The following is a 25,176-nucleotide window of genomic DNA, read 5'->3' as shown; positions in this document are numbered from 1 at the left end:
TTTTGTAAACGCTCTAAAATGCATGTACTTTAAGACCGCCTTCTTATTAAATGCGTAATTTTGTAACATGTGTACGCCTCGTACGTTTAAGGTATCCGATTTAAGACCGTACCAAACATGAACTGTTTATTTCACCTTCAAGGTCAAATTGACATTATTTGACAAGTAATGCTGAGTGTCAAAGGCGGCTTTTTGATCAAGACATGCATCATACGCTTAAATATGAATTATTATATGTGATATATCGAAATGTTCCAACAGTTAATGTTGCCAAATCGTTGTGAAATTCCTTAGTTATATCCACAGGTGTAATTCTTTCCATTCCACTCCATAAAATATATACCGTCTTTAGGTTTGAAATAAAAAACAGGTACTGCAGATACGATTATTGCCAACTGATTTAAGGGACAAAACGCCATTGGCAGAACTATCAATAGTTTCTAATTTAACCAGGCGAACAAAAGCCGATTCGTTGATAAAACTAAATGGATGTCTTTTGATTTTAGATTTAATAGATTACTTAATTTCTCAAAAAGTGTCAAACACACATCCTTACTTCCATGTCAAGCGTGCTATGACAATATGTGGTACACAACGTCCTCATACTGATACTGAAGAATTAAATATGGAATTTGTCTACCTTTGGCTGCTGAGCTTGTTTCCGTAGTATTTTCACTAAAGTATTGGAATATGACGAGGAATATTATTTTCTGTCGTTACACGTCATCGTAACTTCATGCCAACTGCAGTGTTCCCCATGTGACATTGTTCAAGAAATAAAACCAAGGCTAACATAGAAGATAAATAACATAATCGTAACGTTCACAAAAACAGATGGCTTCTAAGACATCGTCATTGAAATTGATAAATGTTTGACGGCCCTTTAAGGTTGCATGCAACTGTAATTTATTTTTCACTTATATAAAACAATTACGATACTTGATCAATAAGTACATACTCAATAATATGTCTCGTTAAATTGAAATGATTTAAGTAAATCAATTACTGTGTTCTACCTTAAACTTTATTCGAACACAAACTCAAATCTAAAGCATATTAAGTGCACATCTAAGTTTGAAAATTGCACGCACATGTTATACATATATATTCAATTGGGTACAAGACGTAAACCGGTTCCTTAATTTCATGTGAACATTTTTTCCCAGTGTGTTAATATAAGTATAAAAGTCTTTGACAATCTTATTACGTTAATTAAGTACCCAAAACACCTCTGAAAAATTCTCAACACTTAGCCGTCTCAATTGTCTATTTGTTCAACCTAATTTGAACCATAAATGTAATTGAACAACAGAAATACTCCAATCTTTGACTTTGTCGTAAAACTTAGGGCAATTTTTCCGCACATACTTCCTATATAATCATTTAACTTTCAAGACCAAGACCTACACATTTTTTCACTGTGGTTAAATTAGTTAAGTAAACCTTTTTCCTATTTTTTAGTATCAGTGATCTCGACATAAAACTTAGGTGCACATCTTCATATGCTATCTAACATGACATGCAGACTTAACAGCTTAAAGCTCTATATGGTTAAAATTAATATCGACATAAGTGGACATGCTTCTTATGTGAAGTCGATGCTCATTACTGTTATCCTACCGGAGACAGAGTTTCGTGCGTAAAAATATATGTAGGTTATTGTTTACCAAAGTCATTTGCCATAACTCAGCACTTTATGAGAGCAGCCATACACATTATGCATACTTGCACATGCTGTTTTACGTTCCTGTTAAACTACATTACTCTTGCTTATATCATATATGAGATGCGCTTAACTCAAGAGTTAGTTAAGAATTTAATATTTTGTATTTATCAAGGCGTTTTGACACAATTTTAGAGGTGAGTCTTCTGTTCAACTACGGCAGACTTGACAATAACCTTATTCGGGATTTTTATTCTATGTTATGCGTTGGTCCTCGAGAGGCATAAATGGGATAGTATAGTTAATATGATCTAGGCGGTAAACATTATGTCCAGATGTAACGTATTTTTGGTGTGACCCGTTTGAATTGTTTTGTACTTTGCGTGTTTCTCGGTGGTTGACTTTTATGCCTTAGCCTTGTGTATTTTAGGAAGTTATTCGATAATGTAATCATGCAAATGGGCTTGGCTACTAAGCTTTTTTCTGTAGCTTAATGCATATATATATCAAGTGTATTTTTCATCGTATTGTTATAAGTATTTCCTTTTTGTTTCATAGGTATCGGCGGAACAATTTACAAACTTTTAAGATATCAATGCTGTAACTGAATTAAAAATGTATTTAACCACAAACTGATCCTTCGAGAAATCATGATGATTTGAGTTGGAGATTCATGTATGTTGCATTGTCCACGGAGGAAATTCTTTTTTCATCGAATATAGATTCGTAGGGATTTTCCTCAATACCTTTACCTAAATCACTGTACGGTGATTGAGCAATATCATTTTGTTGCTCAGACCTTTCGAAGGAAACATTATCTGAAAGTAAAAATATATTCGTTTTGAGGGTTGTTAATGGGTTTGCTAATCTACTCATGAATGTCAAACGAACTCGCACTTGATTCTATGGTCCTTCATTTTGCGGCACAATCGACCTAAATAAACTTAATATGAACTATGAAATTAATTTTATGGCTTTATCAAGTATTTCATTATCTTAGGGATACAGACTTTAGCTGACAATACTTCCTAAATTGTTGAGAAACAGTAATCAAATGAGTGAGTGATTTCAAAACATTGTGTATTTCAAGGGAAATAATCAAATGAGTGAGTGATTTCAAAACATTGTGTATTTCAAGGGAAATAACTAACTTCAGGTCTTCAATGTACAACACTAGTAATCTACCTATTTAACGATAAAAATGTGCTTAATAAATGCACATTAAAACTCATAGACTGAGCAGATAACTAGGCCTTCCTACATATCTTCTCTGGGGTTTTGCGATACCTTTTTTATAATTAGATAACATATGTTCCATTGTTCTCAAATGGGGGCAATATATAAGACAAACGTTAACATACAATCAAAACGTTTACAGATTTTTATTGTTTATGATGCCAGTAAAGTGAAATTATTACATGTTTTGGAAACGAAATGTGGAGCTACAGTCGAAAGTGAAAGTAGACCATATTGTTCATAAAAATAGTTTGATAGTCTGATGCATCTATCTTAAAACCATATAAGTAAACTTACAAACATGCTTTGAAACAAAAAAAAACAAACAAGTTTTTATGTAAAGCCAACGGAATATCGATACCTTTATGATGAGATACCCGAAACTCATTTCTTGCTTCTGACTTGGATCGCCGCCTGGATAATGAATTGCTGAGAAGATACTTGAGAAGATTATCAACTTTTTTTCTTATTATTATGCTGTTATGTTCAAAATTATATCTTAAAGGTTTTTTTTGTAAATCTAATACATTTTTTTCAATTGCAATAAAGAACGTACATTTATCTCAAAATGTTAAACTAAATAAATTTAAGAATTTATATGTGCTAGTAAATTAACAACCGAATGACAAATGGAATAATTTGTAACAAGATTAATACCACAAATATACTTATCAAACAAAACGAACACAAACAATGAAAGCCAGAACAAAGTGAATACAACATTTTTAGCTATATAACATGAGAGCAAATCAGGCTTACTTACCCTTTTATCACAAGATAAACAACAACAACAACCGCCCCAATAATAACAACTATTGCTCCGGAAGTGGAAAGCGAAACTGCCAACACCGTATGACCTTCTTTATGCATGACTGCTGCGTCGGGTAAAAGAGCAACACTCATTTATAAAATATACACGTACTTCGTATACTAGGACTGTGCATCCTTAGATAAGGTCAAAATAGTTTCATCTTTCAAAAATTAAATTGCACAAAAATAGCTAGCATTTAGCGTGTTTAAGTTGGAGAAATTTTTTTGAAATTCTGGTAATCATAACCTAGAAATAGTAAGAAAGATTACCAACCTGAAATTCAATTAAGAACATTAACTATTGCGTTTTAAATGACAACATCATTCATAAAATTATTTTTTGTTGATTTCAATTTCAAGTTAGAAGTCATGCAAAACTTACTTTTACAACTGTCTCTGTCATTCTTTGTAATTACTTTGATACAAACGACCGATGCATAGCGTTGTTTAATGCAATGAGAGTGATATAAGGTGTACAGGTGAAATTGTCAAACATCTCTTTCGAAGTTTTCTTAAAAGAAAGCTCATAAAACAACGCCGATTTTATTGTTTTCGAGTAACTGTACATTTCCTCCTTCATCAGACATCGGGTATAATTACTTATACGGTAGGATCTAATTCCACTCTCCAGATCAGAAAATCCTTGCCAGTGTGCAGCTATGTATCGTTCCGTATCATTGGTAACTGAATTAGAGAATTTTAAGAATTCATTACAATTGATAATTGAGATGAAGGATCGATGAATCTGCTAACAAAATCAAACATCTGAAAGATCGAACTTTAACTTCAAATCAGGTATGTATTATTGACCGTTTTAACATGAATCATAATATGTCCGCAATATATACGCAAAAAGCTACAGCAAAACTAATTATAACATTTTTATATTATATGCAATCGGAATTACCATTTGAATTTGATTGTTCTATGGACACATTTCCCAATTGTGGCGGAGTTTCATCTACAACTATAGTAATCCCTTTTTCACTTATCAGTCCTGCAGTGTTCATGACCGATATATTAAAAAAGTATTCTTTATTCTGTACACCGATGATCTTTTGCTCGTTCATGTATTCTGCTAGGTCGACATAGTACTTAAAAATTTCACAATGTCCAATCTGCGGACAATAGCACTTATTAGTTCCCTCGTTATCACATATTTCCTGGAATAAGAAGCAAATGGCACTTTTTAACCAATTGTTAGACAGGGCAGTTTCGTTTTTATGCTAATTGAATAAGATGCAATAGGTATACAATTACATACATCTTACCTCTTAAATGTTCCTTGGCCTTAACAGTAACAGCTAATTCGACAAAAATGTTTTAATGCATTTAATTATTACGTTCGTTCATCATTTTAAGCTACGTACCGTAAACTTTTGACCACAAATTTGCCATGAAACAAGATCTTTGTCGAACTTTGCACTACCAAATATCCAATCGGCAAATGAAATTCCACTGTGTTTGTCAAGGGCATGGAATGTTATTTTCATCTTAGACAGATCCGTGCTATTATGTACATACAACAGTTCGTGCCCATCTTTCTCAAGCCAAATATCGCTGAGGTATGGCTCCGAGCGATCAATAAATACAGATCGGTTATGGCTTAGAGTATTTCCAGCTATATCAATAGCCTTTACTTTAAGTGTGTATGTATGTCCGTCTTTAACATTCAAATCCTTGCAAAACGATTGATTCGTGAAGGAGGGGGACAGGTGTTTCTTCAGATAATTGACCATAACAAAACAAATAAAAAATATTGCATCACAGCGCGTGACTTAAGTAGCATCGGGGTGCTAGATAGAATTTTCCAGCACGACTGATTCCACTGGAAATGCTTTTCTCCAACCTCAGATAAGTAGATCCGAAATTTAACAATGCTAGAAATTCTTATCTTGCCCACGGGCGAAGATAAAATACCCGTATGGAACTCCTTTTTAATGGTCGCCGCATAGTAATTACCTCCCTTGTTGAAAACAGTCGTCTGTAGCATCATGGAAAACTTGTCTTATGGCAATATTTAGAACGCTAGTTATTTATTTCTCGCTTCAATTGTTACCATTAAACAGTTTGCACGCACTTTTCAAGAAATAATGCTTCACTCTCCTTAGAACTATTTGGCTATTGACATAATGTGTATCACTGTGCGTATATCTATGACAACTACGAATTATCGCATATCCATACGCAATAACTTTAACTAAGCACACAAAAGTTCCAGCAAAAATACATTATTACTTAATTTTGTTTAAATGAGGTGGGAGAGAAGGCATCTACCATAACCGCTCGTGTAAAATAGGTTCATTCTGACCCTCGCGCAGGGTGTTTTGCGGAAACTCGGTAAACCCCGTTTCCGCTAAACACCCTACGCTCGGGTCGGAATGAACCTATCTTACACTCTCGGCCATGGAAGATACTTATAATCCGGTATGCTAGAAAATGTATTTATACTATAGTTAACGATATCATTTTCGTGTTTGACAACAAGATCCGTACAAAGCGTCTGTATAAGAACAAGGTGAGCTAAATATACCCCATTATAGCATATTCCATTACAAGTTTCCGAATCATAGTTGTCATTTTAGAGTTCACAATCATTAAAGCACTCATTATACGACCACGACGATTTACAGCAAAGTTCTCTCGACCTTTATCTGTATCCACAACAACACGTCCTAGAACATTCACTCCAAGGTTCCCAGTTAGTCCATTAACACCTACTTTTACCATCAGGGCATCCAACTGCAGCAGTATTGACACATAATTATGTAAATGATAAAACAGTAAAAATATACTTTATTTTGAACATGTCTTTCTGATCCATACACGAGACCATCATTCATACAATAGCATAATGATATTCTACAGTTTTATGAATACAGGCCGTGCTAGAGGAAAAGAAAAATTACTTGCAATTAGAATAAAGAACCTTACGGATACGCAAGTAAATACAACGAAGAGATATACAAGCACATCCGATATACAAAATGCTAAAAGTATGTAGTAAATGAATACTTCAGACAAAATTGAGAAGAATGTAAAAAACTTATTCCAGGTCTCGCTTCTGTCATTTGTCCTAGCTGCATTTGATAGGTTGTGGTTTGTGTAACGAAAAATAAGAAAAATAATAATGTGACATCTAGCGCTTTATTAGATATATATTGAAAGGTAGTTCAAGTGTTTGATGTAAGTGTTCGTGAGAAAGGTTGGTAAATTCAAGATAGAGACAAAAAGAGAAGTGTGACTAGTCAACTGTGCCAAGAAGTAGACACATGAGGTCTGTTTGTTGGTCTATGGAATGTTGGTTTGGACTTTCCCTAAAATGTAGAATTGACTGATTCTTGACGTCTTTCGAAAAAAGCTAAAGCAGTTGGAGAGACACGGGTCTAAATAAAGATAACTTGTAAAGTTTCACTGTTAATATTTTTGCAAAAAGCTACAGAAACAAGCCCAGTAGCAAAACGTTTAAACATAAACCCAGTTTAGTGGCAGTCCACATCGGTAAAAAGCATGATAACTTCGGAACATTTGTTTTTGATAGCTTCTTTGAAATTTTCAAAATATATAACGTGTTTAATACGTTGAGTCATGCTGAACTCAAACAGTATTTAGAGCTTTGAGTTACTATTATTGAATTATCAAATACGCCATTGATGAAGACAATGAAATCAAATAGCAAAGCAAGTGCGAGATTCCAGATCTCATATGGTAACATATCGAGGGAGGGAAGTATAAGTCATAAGGACGCTCTTTAAGACTTAATGTTACTGATTATGAGCTCAGGAAAAATAAGATATTGTGTATTTAAACTCACTTTTATCGCGGATAGATCAACTACTGCGAAGAGAACGTGTCTTTTTATGGTAAGATTTTCATCATGATTATGTCAGGAAGCGATAAGGGGAAGTTGATTCATATCAGTAGGTTAACATACCATTAAGGCAGCATGCTTGTAAATTTTGATAAAAGCCTCAAAGGTAACTGGTTAAGGACTTGCGTTTATATATTTGTATCTGTTTATGCTATAATCATCTTTGTTTTTAAACAGATACTCAACACTGCAAAAGTATATAAATACATCATACAAAATACAGAATAATTTACTCTGGCTACCATGATCATAGAAAAAAATATATATTCCAAGAAACTGGACTGTCAAATTGGAATTATCAAAGACAGTCTGCAAAAGTAAGTGTATAATAATGATCATAATCTATCTGAGTAATCTATCTACTCATCCTTACTCTACTTAAACACAAATACGGTCAAACAAACCCGCAACTATAGTACTAGGTATTGCATTGGTATCGGTCATGAAACCCCGACTGGTTTTGATTCTGCCGAGCTCATTTTAATATAAACGTGCAGTTGTTTCATATGTAATTCTATGTTTGTAACACAATTTGCTAGCCACCTCCACAAGTTCTAGAACATTCCGACCATGATTACCAAAGTTTACCTCATACACAGCGCAACACCGAACCGTCTGAACATAAGTTTGTGGATGCAAAGTAATAGACAACATACTTAGTCCACTGCATGCGTGGCCAACTCAGTGTCAAATGAAATATTTGTATGACCGAATCCCCACGCGTGATTCGTATAAAAGCAGATATGCATATGTGTATTAACAATGATAACAAGGTATTATAGGACCTCAAATCAATTGGCACATCTACTATCATTATCAAAAATAGACATACGACTAGAGTCATTGAAAACCTCTTCCTTGGATTTATGCTGATGAACGTGTTCTGGCGAAAAAGAAATGTCAGATGATTTAAGTTCTTAAATGGCAGCAAACAAAATGTTGACATACACCATAAACTCTCTATCAAAATGAAAGATGACATTTCAATGAGTTATATGCTATTGCATTGCGAAAATAGTCGAATAATTAAACAAGAGTGCCATGATGGCTTTAAGTTAATCACCTGAGTGAAACTTGCAATTTGATAGAGGTCGTTATAATTACAAGTTTTTGTACTAATCTGTATGCTTACGGTACCGTTTTATTCCTCAAAATGCTAATGATTTTCAAAATGCTTTACATGAATATGAAAATTGTTCTAATATTTAATGTACATCAAAGTCATTTGATATATCTGCCTGTAGAGTTAAACTTTAATGTTATAGTTTATTATGTGATAGTGGTAGGCCCACAGCTGTCTTGCTGCGTTCGTGGAACACATATGTAGATGAATAACATAAAACACTGAAATCGTACGCAAAACTATCATCTGCGGTACGTAAGAGGTATTTACTACCGAGCCTTAATGCGCGTTTTAAATTATCTTTGTTAACAGCGAGAGATAAGAACCTGATTGTAAATGATGACAAACGGTTATTTTGTTGGACTACTCCCAAAACCAAAACTTAAGTTATTGAAAAAATGCTTCCTTGTTGAGTTGACTGACATATAATTGCAGCAAATTTAATGTCTGACGTAATGCATCAGTCAATTGTAACCACGCCCCCCCCCCCAAGGTCCGAGGGTATACCGAGGATAGCCGGGGAAATGGGCCGTGTTTTTACCTTTCAGGTGGCCCCGCAGTCTTCGCTTTCAATATAGCGGGGAATAGGCCTTACCTAGGGTCCCTAGGGATGCGGGGGCATTTGGCGGGGATTTTACCATCTGTTCGTCCCCGCAGGTTAGGGATTTTAGCCGGGGTTGGCTGGACCGAAAGTCAAAGTCCCCGATATTCCCCGAACCTGGGGGGGGGGGGGGGGGCGTGGTAACAATTGACTTGTGAATTAAACATTTTGAAAGAAAGGTGTCAAATTTCAACAAAGATTAATGCAATTGATATCGACAAGGACTTAACATTTCCTTTCAAATGAAAACAACCGCGTCAAAACGTCTTTTAGCATAGATAAGCGCTTGATGAATATATTATATTTACACGATAAGTTGGGCTTGAACCAATGGCTGAGGTGTTTATCTTTAGCTTCAACTTGGTATGCACTTCTTGGACTGTAAACTAGTTGCGGTAAACATTGAACAATTCGTAAAACATACATGTTGGAAAGTAGAAAAAAATATACAGATTTCCACTTTCCCTATATATGCATAAAAAAACAAGAGTACGATTTGTTTCTAAAATATTTTGAAGTAGATTTCACAGTTTTAAATCATGGTAAACTTAATCATATTTTGAAAGCAGAGTGATATCTGCATTATCCTTCTTATCTAGATTACTTACCAAAACATACACTGTCAGCTTAAACTGAGAAACCATCAATACAATGGCATGAGACAATCTTGCTTACCAAAAAAGGCGGGGCACTATTCTGTACACTTTCTCAATGGCAAGCCTCAAATGAGGTTGTGTCCAATTTACACTGTTCGACAACGTGGACGCCAATCAGTTTACAAAATAAACTAATTTAATGGTGTATTTATAACAGTCAACAAAGAAAAACTTGTGAATACAAAGCGTTTAAACCATCGATCGTCCGTTGTTCCCCATACTATTGTTTGAATCGTTCATCACTTATTGAACAAGTAGAAGAGACCAAATGGTAATGCACGCTCGTATAAGGAAGTGTTTAGTTAAAGCTGCACTCTCACAGATTGAACGTTTTGTCAATTTTTTATTTATTTTTTGTCTTGGAACGAGCCATTTTTTTGCGCAAACCATATACACCAGTTATATAAGACTGCTGACAAAAAATCAGATCGCACATTTTTATATTTAAAGTAATATTAGTATAATGTAATAGAATATCAATACTAAAAGATTCCACGCATTTGATTACCTATTCTTTCTGTAGCTTTCGGGTACTTCAAGCGGCACCCTCATAGATTGACGGTTTTGACATATTTTAACTTTTTGTCGAAGGCTGTCGAGAATGTCATTTTTCTTAAACAAGTAGAAAGTATCGTAGCGGAAATTTTCCTCTCATTTAAGATGTTTAGATATCAGAGCTACGAGTTTTAATCGGTGCCAGGGCGAAAAGCAGATATTGTGAAATTAGAAAACTCTAAAACACTCATTGTGGGCATCTTTCAGTCATTTGCGAATTGATTATTTAAGAGAGATTTTGCTAAGCATTTTTAAAGTGCAAATGTTATGGAAACCAGTGATATAAGACTGCTGCCTGAATAACAGATTGCAGGTTTTATATTTACTTTTAAAAAATGAATATATTGTATTTTGGTACCAATTAAACCTGCTGTATATTTGTTAAGATCTATCTTTTGGTGATACATAAGACAAACATTACCAGTAAAATATATGTAATATGTCTCAAAAGGAATACGTATTTAAAGGCAAATAACAAAACACGTACTGGACAACATAATCTATTTACATTTACCCAATGTATGAATAAACCATTTTATAAACTTTGTTGGCGTTACTGCCCTGAAGCAGGACCCGCAAACACAATATCTAAGGCTTTATAAAATTTACAAACCGAAATTTTGCTTTATGAAATTTACAAACAAAATACAACACTGGCATACTTCCTGCAACTCAGACTCTTATGTATACTAACAATATTAATTTTGTTCATTTTACAACTTGCGTGATTCATTTGTTTCCATTCTTCGGAAATTGTTTAAGTGTTTCTTCTCACTTTAATTTGATTTTTTGACAAGACCCTTTCAAAGATCCTTGCCCTTATATGACATTGCAGTAAAAGCACTTTAGATAACCTGAGTATTCAAAATACCAATACAACTAGGAAGTATCTCATTGAACTAGACGAGATATGTTAGATAATCGGTTATTAGGTAGACAGATAGATATTAATTTAAAAGACTAGAGTACTTAACAAAAACAGACGTGTCATGGTTGGGAGTTCGCCTACTTATCTAGATACCAGGGTATCCTTGATATTCGTTACTCAGCATTTTATCTTAATAAGGACCACTTAATTAATGTGAACGAATATATTTTACACCGCGGCAAAATACCAATAAAAAAAAACTTTATCGCATAATTGGCCATGTCCAAAATGCATAACCGCATTTTATTTTTAGCTTAAAGGCGTTTTTTTCCGAGGCTTATTTTGAATGGACTGAAATGGACAGCATTGATATAAGTAGCATTGCCATATATCTTCTAACTATGAGCACATTTGGTAAAAATACCAGTCATTGACAAAATTTAGGTATACATGTAGGATGGTGTGCAAACAAGGTAAATGCAATTATTAAGTGAAGGTATGTATTGTGTTATACTATTTCATTTTATCTGTTATACTTCACAAATGTCTGCCAAATAAATGCAACAAAATGTCCACGCCTGGAATTTGAGATATTTTATGGAACACGCGTTCAGCGAATCAAAAGCAACCTAAAGTTATAAAACATGGCATTTGAACATTTTGCCCGTAAACAACATATCTAACACACTGGTCGGCGTGGAAAAAAGACTTCGTGAAATACACTCCAGGAAACTATTATTTTGTGCATTTAACAAACTTGATCAGCATTAAATTCGAAGACAATTAGATGGTGAAAGCATCAATAAAATACCAATGCTAATAAATGCCTAAAATTTGCTACAATCTATGGAAAATATGACTGATAACATAAACTTCCTATTTCAAAATGAGGCATTGCGCTCTTCACCTTATCTTATCGTTCATATTCAACAACATTTTGAACGTTGTGAATTACTGTTCTAAACGTAGGACATTTCTAAAATTGATTTTAATGGACATCGGGAATTGGTTTCAAGATAGTGGAAGATCTAAACAAGGTCAAATCTCAACGCGATAACTCATTATTTTTAAATAAAATCTTTACTTACTGGGCATTTTTTTTTGTGTGTGTGTCATGTATTAAGTACATAAAATGAGATAACCATTCAATTTATATCGTAGGTTGGCTTATGCATTTCAGCTTCGTTTTCATGTTAAATAGCCAATGACTTATTTGCCTAAAACTATTATCAATAATTGCAGTATGCGATGACAAATGGAGCCAAAATTTAAAACACACAAAACGCATACAATCGTTATTAAACTAAATATATCATAACAAATTGTCTAAAAATCAAATAAACACTTTCAAGTAAAACTACACCTTACATAATTATGTTCCTTCATAATGTTTAAGTGACTGCGGTCATGAAAACAACCTTTAAGTGTCCTCTGATTTTGATGCAAAAATGTAAGGGTCAAACTTTTTTCTGATCATCGGTCTTAGACCAAACTAAAATGTCCTCGAAAAGTTGATTCTATATAAAGGTTTCACCGGCGCTAGAACATTTCAAAAACCTTGTAATTGAAAATAAGCCTGTGAGGATGACATTTCAACTTTTTTTTATTCTTAAAGTGTTGTTGGATTCATATAATTCTCAGGTAGTGTGTTTTTCTGCAGAAACAGAGAGATTATTTGCCAAATGACAGTTAAAATACTTCGATCTCTTTTATTGCAATTAGATTAAGAGTCATCTTGGCTGAATGCGTTTTTCCATGAAGTATTTTTCCCACTAGAGCAAAAGCTATGTAATCTATTAAATATCACTTTTTTGAACGAGAGTAAAACAGCTATTTTTAATTCCAAATCAACGCAGTAAGCAATACTGCAACGAAAGCCCTTACAATGACAATACATCGAGCTGATACAAGTAAGCATGCTTTACACTGTGCCACAGTCTGTGGCACAAACGCTCTTCTAGACGTGATCATCGAGCATACAGTAGCGCGTAGCATGTTTTACATTGCGGCACGAACGCCCTTCTAGGCATGATCATCGTGCGCACAGTAGAGCGTAGCATGTTTTACATTGCCGTACGTCCGCTTTTCTAAACGTGATCATCGTGCATACAGTAGAGCGTAGTATGCTTTACAATGCAGCAGGAACGCCTCTCAATACGTGATCATCGTGCGCACAGTAGAGCGTAGCATGAATTACACTGCGGCATAAAGAACTTCTATACGTGATCATAGAGGAAACACAAGAGCGTAGCATGTTTAACACTGCGGTTTTAACGCGCTTCTAGATGTGGGCAGTATAAGGTTTTACAAAATAACACGACCGCGCTTCTATGCGTGAGAAACGTGCATACAGTAGAGCGTAGCTTGTTTAACACTGCGACATGAGCGCGCTTCTAGACGTGATCATCGGGCATACAGTAAAACGTAGCTTGTTTTACATTGCCGCACGTCCGCGCTTCAATGCGTGATAATCGTGCATACAGTAGAACGTAGCATGTTTTACACTGCTGCACAAACGCTCTTCTAGACGTGATCATCGGGCATACAGTACAGCGTAGCATGTTATTGGCGCACGTCCGCGCTTCTAGACGTGATCATCGGGCAAACAGTACAGCGTAGCATGATTTACACTGCCGCACGTACGCTCTTCTAGATGCGATCATAGGGCATTCAGTACAGCGTAGCATGTTTTACATTGCCGCACGTCCGCGCTTCTAGACTTGATCATCGGGCATACAGTAGAGTGTAGCATGTTTTACATTGCCGCACGTCCCCGCCTCTAGGCGTGATAATCGGGCATACAGTACAGCGTAGCATGTTTTACACTGCTGCACAAACGCTCTTCTAGGCGTGATCATCGGGCATACAGTAGAGTGTAGCATGTTTTACACTGCTGCACGAACGCGCTTCTAGGCGTGATCATCGTGCGCACAGTAGAACGTAATATGTTTTACGCTGCTGCATAAACGCTCTTCTAGGCGTGATCATCGGGCATACAGTACAGCGTAGCATATTTTACACTGCGGCACAAAGGCCCTTCAAGACGTGATAACCGGGCATACAGTAGAGTGTAGCATGTTTTACGCTGCTGCATAAACGCTCTTCTAGGCGTGATCATCGGGCATACAGTACAGATTAGGATGTTTTACACTGCCGCACGTCCGCGCTTCTAGGCGTGATAATCTGGCATACAGTACAGATTAACATGTTTTACACTGCGGCACGTCCGCGCTTTTAGGCGTGATAATCGGGCATACAGTACAGATTAGCATGTTTTACACTGCCGCACGTCCGGGCTTCTAGGTGTGATAATCGGACATACAGTACAGCGTAGCATGTTTTACACTGCTGCACGTACGCTCTTCTAGGCGTGATCATCGGGCATACAGTAGAGCGTAGCATGTTTTATACTGCTGCACGTATGCTCTTCTAGGCGTGATCATCGGACATACAGTACAGCGTAGCATGTTTAACATTGCCGCACGTCCGCGCTTCTAGACATGATAATCTGGCATACAGTACAGCGTAGCATGATTTACACTGCTGCACGTACGTTTTTCTAGGCGTGATCATCGGGCAAACAGTAGAGCGTAGCATGTTTTACATTGCCGCACGTACGCTCTTCTAGATGTGATCATCGGGCATTCAGTACAGCGTAGCATGTTTTACATTGCCGCACGTCCGCGCTTCTATACTTGATCATGGGGCATACAGTAGGGCCTAGCATGTTTTTAATTGCTGCACGTCCGCGCATCTAGGCGTGAGCAAAGTGCATACCATACAACTTAGCATAATATAACTGCGGCATGAACGCTCTTCTATTCATGCTCATCGGTTATACAGTAGAGCTTAGCATGCCTAACACTAAAGCATGAACGCGCTTCTGGACTTGAAAATCGTGCTTACACAAGAGTGAATAATAGTTCACACTGCCGCACGAACGAGCTTGTAAATGTTAGCATCATGCATAAGTAGGGCGTTGCATGTTTAACACTGCAACAAGAACGCGCTTCTGGACGTGAGCATCATGCATAAGTAGAGCGTCGCGTGAATTACACTGCGGCACGAACGCTCTTTTAGACGTGATCATCGTGCTTTCAGTATAGCGTAGCGTGAATTACACAGCGGCATGAACGATTTCTAGACGTTATCAATGTGCATACATTAGAGTCTTTGGTACACATATACGTTTTATATTCCAAAGCAATCAGCGAAATTAGATGCAGTGGCTTTAAAACTCTTAGGTAAAACATGTTCTTAATTCGAAGATATATGGAATGTATGCGCTTCATGCATATTCAATAAATTTAATAAGATTAAAAGCTGTGACAATTACATTGATATGTGCATAGTTATAAAGAGAACGCATTCAAAACCCATTCCGGTGGTATTTAGTACTTTTAAGTTCTGAGAAAATATAGAACTACGATGAATGAATGAATTTCTTAAATAAGTGGACAGAACACGGCGGTTTTTTTTTATTAAATGATAAACATGGTCTAAGCAGCATGTTTTGTTTTTAACGTGATGACACCCAGTTACATGAAGCCACATTTTAAGTCAAACACCTCTAAATAACTCTAGAATTTCTATTTTCCTCCATGATATGAATAATTTTAAAATGCGTTCAAATAATTATTTAATTTTATGTGAGTTAGTTATTTATTATTGTAGAACTTAAAAATTTCTATAAAATACATATTCATGAAATACATTTTCAAATGCGATTTTTATTCCGTGTTGATGGAAAACACACGCCTGGTTGCCTAACCATCCATAGAATTCGCCTGCGTCACAGCGAGGTTGTATTTTATCGTTTGCCTCACTGTATTTCTCCTAACAGGTCATTGAATGCCCACCTGTTAGTCATCTTAGCAACACCGTTGAAACTACTTGGTGTACATTTATTCGACATATGCTGTCATTGATACAATCCCTTATTATTTTAATATTGATGTACTGGTGAGGATCTCGTAGTTAAAAATCGAGGCAAAAATGACTGTAAACTGATATTTCATGTCTATTATGGAAGAGTATATTGTATATGTGTAATGATCATATAGCCTTGTCGACTTGTTTTATGTCGACATTAGAAGTAATAACATCACGTAGTGTTAACGTTATGTCGACTTATCAACCAGTTAACACATATGTTGCTGAAATATATGTCCACAATCAGATTAACACGGTATGTCGACATACCAATAATAAAATCAACATATTAGGTATGTTCAATTGGTTATGTCGACAAAAATAAGTCGTCATCATATCAACTTAATAAGCAAATGCCATAACTATTTGATGTTGCAAAATTGATAGCCAGGAAAACACATACCATTACAATAATATATTTTTGAAAATATTTAACACTTTTTCTGAAAAAAAATACTCTAAGGATTACTTAGTAATCATGTAACTACTTAGTACGTAAACGTTTCTTTTGATTTGTGATGAAGCTGTCATATTTTGTATGGAATTCGTATATCGTTTGACCTTTTCGTATGACTTGCAATCTTGAGGTCATACAATCAGATATATTGATTATTGTAGGAACACAAAAATACCACACACAGATATTTATTAGGTTATTAAAGGAAACGACAATTAAACTTCTTTCAACGTTGTTTAAAAACAGACAGCAACGCGACCATATAAAAAGTAAATCAATGGAAATCTAAGCCAAAAGAACTATAAACACTAGCATAGATGATTATACAGCAAATACACGAACGACAGTTGACGTTTAAATGATACATGATATTAAAAATAAATAAATTTCAAGAACAAAAATAAGATTAAACATCAAACTACAGTAAGGCACAGCTATGAATATATTGAAAGCTAAATAATGAACTATAAAAAAACAACAGATTTGCAACAGTTACGCTTTTCCACTACCAATACCTATTTCAAAAACTACAGAAACAAGCTCAGTAGCAAAAGGTTCAAACATAAACCTGGTTTAATGACACTGGGTAAACGCCAAAGACATAGAACAAGTAAATTATTACATTGTGAATATTGTCCTGTGAGCACTCTAAATCCCTACTGGATATGTACATGTTATAGTAAGGAATAACTCTGATATCTTTGGAGAAATTATCGTAGATGACGGAGCCAAAATGTCATACATATGTCCGGTGTAATAGCAGAAGTCAAGAATCGGTGAAAACTGGAATTCCCGGAAGTGTATGGAATGTTTGTTACTAGATGCAAGCATTGGAATTCCTGAAAATATATTAATAATTGTTTGTAAAATATCACAAATAGTCAGCCTTATAAGAAATTAAGTACTAATTAAGAAGATTAACTAAGCCCACATTTTTTCATGTGATTAACTTGGCATGACCTCTGACTTTCCTACCAAAATATACATGGTAAGCTGCAACTAAACAATTTAATTATGTACATAGTTATATATGCAATCCTATTCAAAGTTAAATGTAGCCACCATAACTAGGTTCGAGCAGTATAATTATTCTAAACATGTATACCAAAACAGTTTGACATAATGTAGACAATTCGGAATGATAATAATTAAATATACCATGATTATAAAATGCTATCTTTGAACATGTTTGATTTCCCGGTTAGCGCAGTGTTTAGCGCACTCGCTTCTCACCAAGGCGAATTTGTTTAGTGGTCACCAAGCCGAACAAGTGCACAAGTGGGTTTTCTCCGGGCACTCATGTTTCCCCTACAACCCAAGACACCAATCTCGCGCAACATCGTGCCAACGATAGTGACTTAGTATAACTTTTCATAACTTCCTTCACAATCGTTGTAAAATAAATAATTTTTAAACTAAAATGTTTGTATTCTCCATCGCAAATCCTAAAACAATTGATATGTCTAAATCGTTGAGTAAAATGGTCGGTCTAATAATTTGACACCGTGTGATTTTCTTTTTTATTCGATAATGCTTTTTGCAGTTAATTTCTTTGTGCACTTTTTATTTTAGCATTTAAAAACTAATCAATACATTTTTATCACAATTAAACTTTAGTATAAAGCAGAGTTTTGCCTAAATTATTTCGCAAACATAACAAAAGTATTTGAAGTCGTTGTTAGGTACTATATAGTCTTACCTGACAAGGCAGGAGGATGGATGATGGTGAATAGGGAGGCTATGTTGTCCATTGTATGTAGCCCTGATGTGTACGTTTGATGTTTCTGTATTGTGTAATGTAAGTCCTCTAGCAGTTGCCACTGTCTTCAAGTGAACATTTGTCCAGTCTTATTTGCTGAACACGAAAAGCTTTGCTTGTTTACAATAAAAGACGCACATTTGTTTTGTCAATAAATTGTTTCTTAGATGTTTTTTGAAATTAGTATGATCATTTGCAGTAATGTGTTTATAATTTAGAGCAGTTTGGATTCTGGTCATGAAACGATTGATTTGAAGAATAACTGAGTCTACAAAAGTATTTTCGATAAATCCTCTCATTCTATCAAATGCATCTTTGTCTAACTGTGCAACAATTGCCTTCGTCCGATTATCCTTCAAATTATCTAACGATGCAATGACCTTAACTTGTTCAAATCGGTTACAATAGATTACAATCGTAGCCTTTGGGTGGAAGAGGATCGATGATTACCCCCGGTGATACCATAATATCACTTTTATGTCCCGTTGCATCAATGGCCTTGACAACTCCTTAATAAATGCTGCCTGGAATCAAGTTTAAAGTCTTGAGTGTCAAAAGACAACATCGAATGCTGGCTTAATACACATGAAACTTTGAATGCACATTTTGATTTACTTTGCATCAAACCGACAACCATAAATGATATAACGTCTGTACAGTAGTAGTCTGTTCACCGACCTACTTTGAATCGTGTATATGTCAGCTTAATAATCAAGGTCCATCTGCATTTCAAAACGCGGGGTGTAACCATGCATGTTTTCCCTGTAATTTCAAACATTGAAACGACTAGCTCATTGGTTTTCCCTCCGTGGGTGGCGATGTGTCCGTTACCAACTCTGTGGAAACAACCAATACCAAATATCAAAAATGATCATGTCTTGCAAAACATATTTCTTTATCGTTTGTGTGTAACGTGATCCTTTTCTCCCCTTATACCTTTGTTTTGTCAAGTAGGTTACCATGTAGGAACGTATACATGTGGCCAAAATCCAAACTGTGAAAAATCAAATAAAGAGATTGGAAATAAGCTAAATGAAAATATGAATATCATTGAGTTTTCTGTTATTTACTGAAGCGACACTAAATGTTAAGTGTCTTTAAACATTTAGAATATAAAGGGTATACCGATTGACTTTCGTCTAAGATTCAGATCAAGTATGGAAGTTGAAAACAACATTTGCACCATTAGTCTTTGCGACATTTCTGCAGCTACTCAAAAATTGTTCGTTGACTGTGTATACTTTGATACAGTTGTGTTCAAAGTATTATTTAGTCTTAATATGTATATGTATTTATGTCATATGTCGAAGAATGTGTTGTCCTGTCCATCAATGGACATATTTCTTCATATGTCTGCAACAGGAACAGCAATCGTCACAAATTAAAAAATAAACCCTGTTTAGAGGAGTAAGGCAAGGGTCCAAACAACAATACAAACACTCCAGATTGACCACACACTCATTAAAATAATTACACATCAATGTTAGGATTACCGCCTTGAAACTGTCAGTGAAACACGACTTCACTGGAATACGAGTCCACTTTTAAACTAGTTTGTATGGCAATAACCTCAGACTTGTACAAACGTTAATGAGAAATTACAAAATTAGAAATATTAACCTCACCAGAACAGGCATCAACATGGAACAATGAATGATAGAGTAAAAAATAAAATATAAACTGATAAAGTAATTTTGATTCAGAACGGACGGATACAAACACCACCTGCAAATGAGGTCAATTTTCAGAAACAGTGGTAGCTAAGAAATGCACGATAAAGTCATAGCTCGCCTTATAAAAGATTAAATCTATGTCTTCATATAGAAAACTAATGAATGTATCAGCATTATGTCATATTTGTGTAGGTTGTGCTCCAAATATATGACTTTTCACACTAATATTAGGAATATACAACCGCATGTTTCAATTGTTGAGGAATGAAACCAAACCAAATTCTTACCGTTATATCGATAGATAATAGATTGTCACGTGAGAAGGATCCTTCGACCCTCTTCGTCGTGAGCTAACTAACGTCCATTGATAGAATGCCATAGCAATTGCCTTTTCCGCAATTGACCAACGTAATTTGACACGGACGCACGTATCTCCATGTCATATAAATGCATCAGTTATCTGAAAAAACAATGGTTGGATATTCAACTTCTATTACAATCCCAGATATATTTACAAATGGGACAATAAACTGATCTTTGCTTTCTGTGGGAACAAATCCATCTTCCGAAAATACAACTGCTTAGTATGCAGTGTTGATGATAAATCGTTAGCCAACGTGCAACGGTTCACTACTTGTCATACGCGCCGATTGTCACTTGTTATTCGCTGATGGATCTATATCAGATATAAAAGTTTGTCCGGGAGGATATTTTGACTGGCGAAGAAAGTGTTCACTTACTAGAGAAAGATAATGACCGGCATTGTTTGTACGCATGCTTGTTAATGTCAATCTTGCGATTATTGTCCGCATCTTGTAACTGTAAACGGCGTAGTTTATAACTAAGGCCTCCACAAGAGAACGTAGGGTACAGGGAAAATGTATCTAGACGCCATTCCAGATACGGCGAAGAAGCAATACCATTATGTGCTGTAAAGGAGAAAAAAAGTCAACAATAATGTTCGGACCGGTTCTATTCAAAGGCGATGTTTGTTCAATGAATACAGGACCCACTGTTGCGATTCACTCCAAATCAGCTTTTTGATTCCATTAACGCAAATGTAGAATGATTCGTCGGAACCAATGCCTTGGTATCTCAAGAAGCTTGGAAAGATATATAATTGTATTATTTGTGTACAGGTGTAAGTGCTCACAAAGAAACGATGAATTATCTTCATCCCTTCCTTTTATTTCAAGCATCTGATATATTGCGGTAACATTGTGCGATTCAATTTCAGAAGCACACATACTATGGCACTTAGACGTTTTGTGCAGCTTTGCTCTTTGCATGTTTGTCTTCATTACAAATACTTTGCCGTGAAAAATAAAAAAAATACTTCGTGATAAATATCCATGCCTCATATTTTTTTAATTCTGGCGTTGAAAGATCACGCGTAAGGCCATCTGAACACACAGTTTTTAAAGAGTTCTATGTCATCTTTTAGTGCAATAACAGTCAAAAATCACTTTCCTGTCAACGCCTTTGGAATTCGGACCGATTTTTTGCAGAAAGGTACCTCCCTGAAAAGACATACACTTCTTACTTCTGTAAAGTTGTATAGGTCCTGTGTATGCAGACATCTGTCGGATAATCGAACCGAGTACAGTTTTATGCAACTCTCGTGTCATCCCCAACAACGGAAAAAGAATGAAGAAATGAATGATTGCTTTGAAATAAAGTGTACTTAAGATAAGCAATTTGTGTTGTTTCTTTCAGTTTAATATCTCAGAAAATATTACATTAACTCAGATAAAACAAATGTCAAATCCTTTGGTGAAAGGTTTATAATACATTTTCTCTCAGATATTACTTGTATCACTAGCCTGAGGTCATAGTCAGTTTTATTATACGCCTCATACCAAAACTAATCGGGATTTAAAGTTGTAAACTGTCCCTATTTAATAACACAAGGAACTGGCAGCTGATGAAAAATCAAATACACAACATGTGATCGCAATAAATTAACTAATTTACAGACTTCCAAGGGCTATGATAGTTTACATATTTATACTGGTAACTTTAAATGTTTAAATTTGCGTTCTTATGTTAAGCCTTATGCAAACAAAACGCTCCTGTCTTTGATTCAACTTTAAAACCATATTGATACTTGACACCATTTTCTTACTGTTGTGACAGCATTTTAGTAACATTTATGCCCAGACAGAGTAGATAACACGTTTTAGATTTTGTGAAATGCATACAAAGCAGCAATAGCCATTTCGGTCAAATATATAACAGCCATTATTTCCTTATGCACTTAAAGAATTATATCAAGTTACATTTACCTTTACATTTCGATGATGTCTAAAAGGAAGCCCATTTACCTGGCAAGTCCACTATGCAAGTTCTCTTTTCAAAGCAGAATAAGATATTTTATTTGTTAAATCAGCTTAGGTTTTAACGTAAAAGTGACAGAGTCCAATTGAAAAGATTAAATTTGTCAAACCTGTGATTACATATTTTACAGAACTTAATAGTTTAACAGAATGCAAAGATTGACATGTATTAAAAGACAATATGCCAAACTGATTAACTCTCGGAAAAATGGTGAATTATGAGAAATGGAAAGATATCACGAAAAACTGAAAGATTCATAATAATTGCTTGTGTTTTCATTGGTCAGATGACCGCATGATGCAGAAATTGTAGAGAAAAACATCCCTTGCCGGATTTTTTTAATATTTAAGTGTCTGTTTATAAGGCTTAACTTGGCACGCATTTAAGAAAACAACACTATTCATTTTTTGTATGTTTCTACACACAAACAAGTCTTACAGGAGTGACTAACATCTTCATCCACCTGAAGTATCTGATTCATAGCTGCATGTCGTCGTCTCACGTTGCTTGACTGCTTCGTGGATAAACTTATTGGCACACCAGAATCTGCAGAGAAGACACAATGTTTTATACATACTTCTGTTAATGGATAACAAATAACTGTACACAATCATTTAAGGCATACTCAAGTCAATATGTAGCCATACCATTGAAAAATAGCGCAGATGAGATCATTAATTCAACGATTTTGAGAACATTCATGAAATATATTACATAGGCGGTTATTGCCCATACTAAGGATAAGGTTAGCCATGTCCTATAACCACTTCGCAGACAGCCTGACATTCAGGCAGACGGACGGACGGACGGACGGACAGACAGACAGACAGTAGAGTACGACCGTATTACACTAGGGCGGGGGGGGGGGGGTACAGACTACCTTTTTGTGATATGTAGTGCGTATTTCATGTGGATTTATGACTGGTATTTAAGAAACTTTCATACCGTTATCTAATCACTAAATGCTTACCAGACGTTGCGTTACACCAATTTAATATCTGGCTGGTTCGTCATCATCCCCCGGGCCTGTTCAGAACAATAAGGTAGTTATTACACAATTACACAACTGATCACGTAAATACTCAAACCCACAAGTGTACCTCCTGGACACAAAGTGGCTTACGGTACCTCTTAACCTGGCTATAAAGACAAATCTTGGATACAAACTAAGAATCTCAACGTGTGGAATGTAAATTATGCCAGACGCATATCTTACAGAACCGCGCATGAGATAATCCTAACATTATCCACATCCATTCGTCATCATCGACGAATTTAATTTTGTTTCAAAGAAATCCCTCCGTTTTCTTTTTTTGGAACTGAAAATGAGGCGTTCTGACTTTAGAAACAAGCCTTTACAAACATAAATTTAAAAGATAATTTGGAATAGTCTAACTAGGTTATGCAATATCAACTGGTCAAATTTTAACCAAATATTGTATCTACATCACTTAAAAATAATATCGATTAAAATTGGTCACCCCTCATTATTTGCCTTTATCCTCTTCATTCAATGTTCCTGTGGTCTTTAAGGTGAAACATTGATGTTTGTCCTCTGTTGGCTTCCTTGAATATTTAGTTATTTCTGTTCAGGTACACATTGCTATGCTAGATACTGATACTGTCGTAATTTCTGTCAATATCCGTCGTCTTTACGTAGGTAGTTGAACAGGGCGATTTTCGCATGGGGGTATGACTGGTTGTCAAGGTAACAGGATAGTTCGAACACTCCGAGCACGATCAGGCTACTTTTCCGTTTTGCTGAAAAAAATCTTGATATTCCAAGTTAAAATAGAATTTGGAAACAACCTGTCTAATGCATGGTAGTGTGTGGGGGTAATAACCAGCTGCCCTGTTAACTCAGTTGGTATGAGCGCTGTGCTAGTGTTTCGGCAGTTGTGGGTTCAATCCCAACTCCGGGCACTTTCCTCTATAGTTTATTTTAATGGTGGCAGCGGTAAACGGTAGGAGTGCTTCTGTCGGCCTAAAAGGTTAATAGGGTTGTATAATTTATTTGTTGGGAAGAACCAGTCACCCGGTTTTTCTGTTGGTTTGGGCGTTTTGCAAGTGATCCAGCGAATCCACTACCAACGCACTTTATCCTTCCACGTTTACTTAAGAATAGATACAAGGGATAACAAGACGAATGTTGATGTTAGGCATCAAAGACTCGGCTGAATGGGTTTTATTGAATATTAATATATATCTATTGATGTTCATGAAACATGGGGATTGACCCAAATGGACGTCATTATCACCGTTTACGTTACCATAGTAAACATTAAGCATATATTGCGGACAAAATCATTTCTAAACCTAACGGATGTTGGCAAATCATTATGCGATAAATATCGAGCCTCGTTTATACTTTCAACTATGGTAGAATACAAAGCATTTCCCTCATTCAGTATACAGTCTACATCGACAGCCGTTAATGAGGAAATGTGGTTGTGTTTGTAACTAAAACAGGCTAATAATGCAACCAGAGCCATAGCGGTACAACACCTCTTACCATAATCAGTTTTCGCGTTTTCTTTCCCCGCAAAAAGATGTAGGAGAACGCTGAATAGTTGTGTCATGTGCAAAATATCGATACCAAATAGGGTTAATAAAGTCATGTAACAATATATTCAAG

At 35.6% G+C, this 25,176-nt stretch overlaps 1 long non-coding RNA gene across 1 annotated transcript; it reads right to left on the bottom strand.

The window, feature by feature from the left end:
• Window positions 1-17,002: 17,002 nt before the first annotated feature.
• Window positions 17,003-23,648, bottom strand: LOC128223847 (uncharacterized). The gene is made up of 9 exons (XR_008259373.1): window positions 23,512-23,648; window positions 22,980-23,087; window positions 21,748-22,553; window positions 20,945-21,133; window positions 20,492-20,664; window positions 19,210-19,367; window positions 18,472-19,055; window positions 17,931-18,080; window positions 17,003-17,611 (listed from the first exon to the last, which is right to left on the bottom strand). It is a non-coding gene; the product is annotated as an uncharacterized LOC128223847 (long non-coding RNA).
• Window positions 23,649-25,176: the final 1,528 nt, after the last annotated feature.

Source organism: Mya arenaria, chromosome 17 (assembly GCF_026914265.1).
Source record: "Mya arenaria isolate MELC-2E11 chromosome 17, ASM2691426v1".
In the NCBI taxonomy this organism is placed as follows: Eukaryota; Metazoa; Mollusca; class Bivalvia; order Myida; family Myidae; genus Mya; species Mya arenaria.
The sequence above is the reverse complement of the archived record's forward strand: the minus strand, read 5'-3'. Positions and strand labels throughout refer to the sequence as shown.